Here is a 4,942-nt window from a genome sequence, read left to right as displayed (position 1 = left end):
TAGATTTACCATTTGCTACTATATCTATTGCAATATATGGATTATTTGTTGTAATAGAAGGACCATCTATTGAAAGAGATATTTTGATTTCTTTGTAACAGATTTACCATCTATTGCGACAGATGGTCTGTTGCAATAGATTTACCATCTACTGTAATATCTATTGTAATATATGGATTATCTGTTGCAACAGAAGGACCATCTGTTGTAGAAGATGTTTTGATTTGTTCTAACAGTTGATTCATCAGTTGCAACAGATGGAGAATTTGATTCATCAGCTATTTTGCATGCAGATGAATAAACAACACTATCTGACATGCGTTGATGGGGTAGACATAATAAGGTGCATACAGATGAATGGATCCACTTTCGTGCGTGGGAGTTATCTATTATTAATTAGGATATCGTGATAGACACACATAATGATCTTGTGAATATACTTTTTTACCAATTAGATACTGATCCTACAAACAAGATCCTTCATTGTATATTTTAGTTTGATAGGTGCAACTGAAAAGGCCAAAAGGTTCCAAGACAGTGGTGTCGATACCCTATTACAATTTAATGGTGGTTTATACTCATATTTTTGTGTCAAGTTTGGGGAATGGTTCAATTTTTTGGAGGTAGTGTAAATATTCAGTAGTGATTGGACTAATTTTAATGGTGCAATAGACTTCTTGAAAGGCCTCCGAAGCCTCACTGCATCAAACAATGATAGAACTAATAGAAATTTCCCCAGTCCAAATTTATATGGATGGGTTGCTAGAGGAGACTATTATATAGCAGAAGGTGCTTAGGAGAATACCTATGTGGGAAGAAAGAGGTGGAAAAGGACATATATCATATCAGACCTTGTTTAAGAGGAAATAAATAGAAGTAAGTAAGGAACTTCTAGCTAATCTGGCCAATGAAATTGACATGAGAAACGAAAAAACTGAATGAGTTTCAAATATGGAAGTGTATCCAAATATAAAAATCCATCAGTCATTGAAGAAAAAAAAGGATGGTCAACAAGACTAAAGCTGGACACTTTGCTAGAGACTGCAACTAGTGAGGGTGGCCTCAATAAAAACTCTCACAAAGTGCAGGACCAGAACTCTAAGGAAGAAGCTTTGCGAACAAAAGAAATTGGTAAGATTATAGGTCAGAATTAAAAACTGAACCAACAACTCCTAAATTAAAAGTAAGGAAAGCCAAGGCGTTAATTTTTGAAGTCTAAATTGCATGCCATAGCTTCAGTTAGTGGCTATGATCAGGTTAATTGCAGTAGAAACAAAGAGGTTTGAAGTTGGGTAGAAATCCCATACCTTGTTGTTTCCACTGCCTTTGACCTGACTAGAGCCATAAAAAAAAGGCATAAGATGCAAATTTAACTTGATAAATTTCCTCCTTGGCTTGATCCTGTATTTTCAATTCAGGAGTAATTAGTTCAGGTTTTAATTCTGACCAACAATCTTACCACCTTCTGACTCGCGAAGCTACTTCCTTAGAGTTCTCTTCCTGCGTTTTGTAGGTCTTCATTCAGGCCACGCTCCCTAGTTGCAATCTCTAGCAGAGTGACGATCTCAAGTCCTCTTGACCATTTTTTTTTTTTATGACTGATGGATTTTCATATTTAGATACACTTTCACTTTCGCAGCTCATCTAATTTTTTCATTTTTCATGTCAATTTCATCAATCAATTTTGTTATGCTTCCCTTCCTACCATGTGTTTTCTCTTAAACAAGGTCTAAGATAATATATAGCCTTCTCAACCTCCCCTTTCCCGCATAGGTATTCCCCCAAACACCTTCTACTGTATAATAGTCTCCTCCAGCAACCCATCCAAATAAATTTGGACTAGGGAATCTCTATTGGTTCCATCGTTGTTTGTTGTAGTGCGAGGCTTTGGAGGCCTTTCAAGAAGTTCATTGCGCCATTAAAATCATTCCAATCACTATTGGATAGTTACACTGTCGCCAAAAACTTAAGTCATTCCCAAAACTTAGACACTAAAACATGAGCATAAACTGTCCTTAAATTGTAACAGGCTATCGACACCACCTACTTGGTCCCTCAGCCTTACCAGTTTGAACCTTTCAATTTTAACTATAAAATGCCATATCTTGTTTAAAAGATTAACGCCTAGTATGTAAAGAACAAACATTCACAAAATCATTATACTGGATGTGTGTTTTCATGATAGTTTGATCAGCAATACATACCTCTCACATATGAAGTGGTTCTATCTGCAAGCAACTTATTTCTCTGAACCCATCTTTACTCTAGCCTTTAATACTGGTTGGGCAAAAGTGGATCCACTTTCACTTTTTTTTATCTGCAAATAAGAGAAATACATTTGATGACCAATCTGATACAACAGATTACCCATCTGTTCAATCGATGAGGCATCTGCTGTAACAGATGTCTGACATATTACAACAGATGAGTCATCTATTAGAATAAATCAAACCAGCCTTGCTACTGATTTGATTTCTTTAAATAGTTACTCCATCTGTACAAAAGGGTAACAGAAAATTGAGTGAATCAACAGATGACCAATCTGATGCAATAGATTACCCATCTATTCAACCAATAAGGCATCTATTGCTACAAATATAGGACATATTGCAACAGATAGGTTATATGTTGGAATAAATAAAACCAACCTTGTTGCTGGTTTGATTTTTTCAAACAGTTGCTTCGTCTGTTTCAACAGATGATTCATCAGTTACAACAGTTGAGGAAACTATTGCAATACCACAAACAACAACATCAACAACAAAGAAACAACACCATATGTTCCAATACCATCAACATCACAAACACCATATGTTCCAACATGACCACCCCCCCAAATAACAGCACCACCAAAGCAACAAACATAAGATAAAAAAAACTATATCGACAACAATTCTTTTTAAGTTCTCCCAACATATGACTTTTTTTTGGATATTTTAATAAAAATAATAGTTCGTTGATTCAAGACTTAAAGTCATCTTTCCTTCAATTTTCGCAATAAATAGAAAATTGGAAATAGGTAAATCATTAATCGAAAAAGATGTATATATCTAATATAAGTGACATACAAAAAAATGAGATAGAAAGAGCAATAGTGAACCTTACTGACAATGTCCAAAAAGCAAAGGGATGAGAACATCCAGTTCAGTCGAGAAAAAATATTGATCGGTTGAGATCCGAAAGGATACTTATATGAAAGAAGAGAGAAAAGAGAGGAAAAACGAAAGAGAATTGATAATAAAAAAGAGAGGGAGATGAGTTGAGTTTCTCGTCTCAAGTTTATGGATGAAGGAGAGAGTATTGTACTCCCTCCGTTTCATATTAGTTGAGTTTACCCCTATAGACTTGAAACATTCATTAAGAATAATATTTATTAGGGGTCTATGTTACCAAATTAGCCTTATTAATTATGTTTTGAAAATATAAATTTGAATACATACAACTTGTTTAGTCATTTAATGATAAGGGTATTATTGGAAGAACATATTAAAATTCTCTTGATTTCATCATTGGTAAAACTAAATTGAAATAAATATTTTTAGAAAGAGGGTGAACTAAAATGAAATGGAGGGAGTTGATATGGGTTTTAAATATTCATTAATAACTTTTGAGGGGCGCGAGGAGACGGTGACATTGTAAAGACCAAATAAGACTACTCACTGATAAGATTTTTAAGTTATCCAAGTAATATTTTTTACTGCCTTAGTTTTATTTTTTTATCTCAGAAAGGAAATACCTAAATTGCATTAAAAAAAGGATCTTAAATTATCAAAGTCATACTTTACAATAGATGACAATTTCTGTTTGAATATTTCCAAACCTCAGTCATCTGTCACAACAGATGGCATCGTCTGTTTGACAATTTACAATAAATTAGTAATATGTTGCAACAAATGACTTAATCTGTTTGATTTTATCCAACAAAAAAGACATCTGTTGCAACAGATAGAACATTTGTTTTATACAACTTCAATTGAGTTCATATGTTAGACTAATACCTTAATTGATTAAACTAGGACCAGGGATGACTTCTCACAGGCTCAATTACAACTTCAATTGAGTCTTTTGACAATTGAATGATGAGATGGTATTGTGTTTCTCCCGACCAGAGTCGTCGATCGATCACTCTAAGCTAAATTTATTCTTATTACCTCATATGTTTAACTAATAGTTCAATTGATTAATTTAGGACTAAGGACAAGTTCTCGTACGATCAAATACAACTTCAATTGAGTCTTTTGGCAATTATATGATAAGATGATATCGTGTTTATCCCAAACAGAGTCATCGATCGATCACTCTAAGTTAAATCTATTCTTATTACCTCATATGTTCAACTAATACCTTAATTGATTAATCTTGGACTAAGGAAAAGTTCTCATAGGGTCAACTAAAACTTTAGTTGAGTCCTTTGGAAATTGCATAATGAGATAGTATTGTGTTCCTCCCAACCAGAGTCGTTGATCGATCACTCTGAGCTGAATTGATTCTTATTACCTCATATGTTAACTAATACCTTAATTGATTAATATAGGACTAAGGGCGAGTTCTTATAGGGTAAACTACAACTTCAATCTGAGTCTTTTGGCAATTACATGATGAGACAGTAATGCGTTCCTCCTGACCAGAGTCATCGATCGATCACTCTGAGCTGAATCAATTCTTATTACCTCATATGTTCAACTAATACCTTAATTGATTATTCTAGGACTAGGGACGAGTTCTCATAGGGTTAAATACAACTTCAATTGAGTCTTTTGGCAATTGCATGATAAGATGGTATTTCTCTCTTCCCAACCAGAGTAATCAATCGATCACTCTAAGATGAATCGATTCTTATTACCTTATATGTTCAACTAATACCTTAATTGATTAATCTAGGACTAGGGGTAAGTTCTCATAGGGTCAACTACAATATATGGAAGCACCAATTTGTTAATTT

The sequence above is a fragment of the Capsicum annuum genome, chromosome 1 (assembly GCF_002878395.1).
Source record: "Capsicum annuum cultivar UCD-10X-F1 chromosome 1, UCD10Xv1.1, whole genome shotgun sequence".
In the NCBI taxonomy this organism is placed as follows: domain Eukaryota; kingdom Viridiplantae; phylum Streptophyta; class Magnoliopsida; order Solanales; family Solanaceae; genus Capsicum; species Capsicum annuum.
This window is presented reverse-complemented; position numbering follows the sequence as displayed.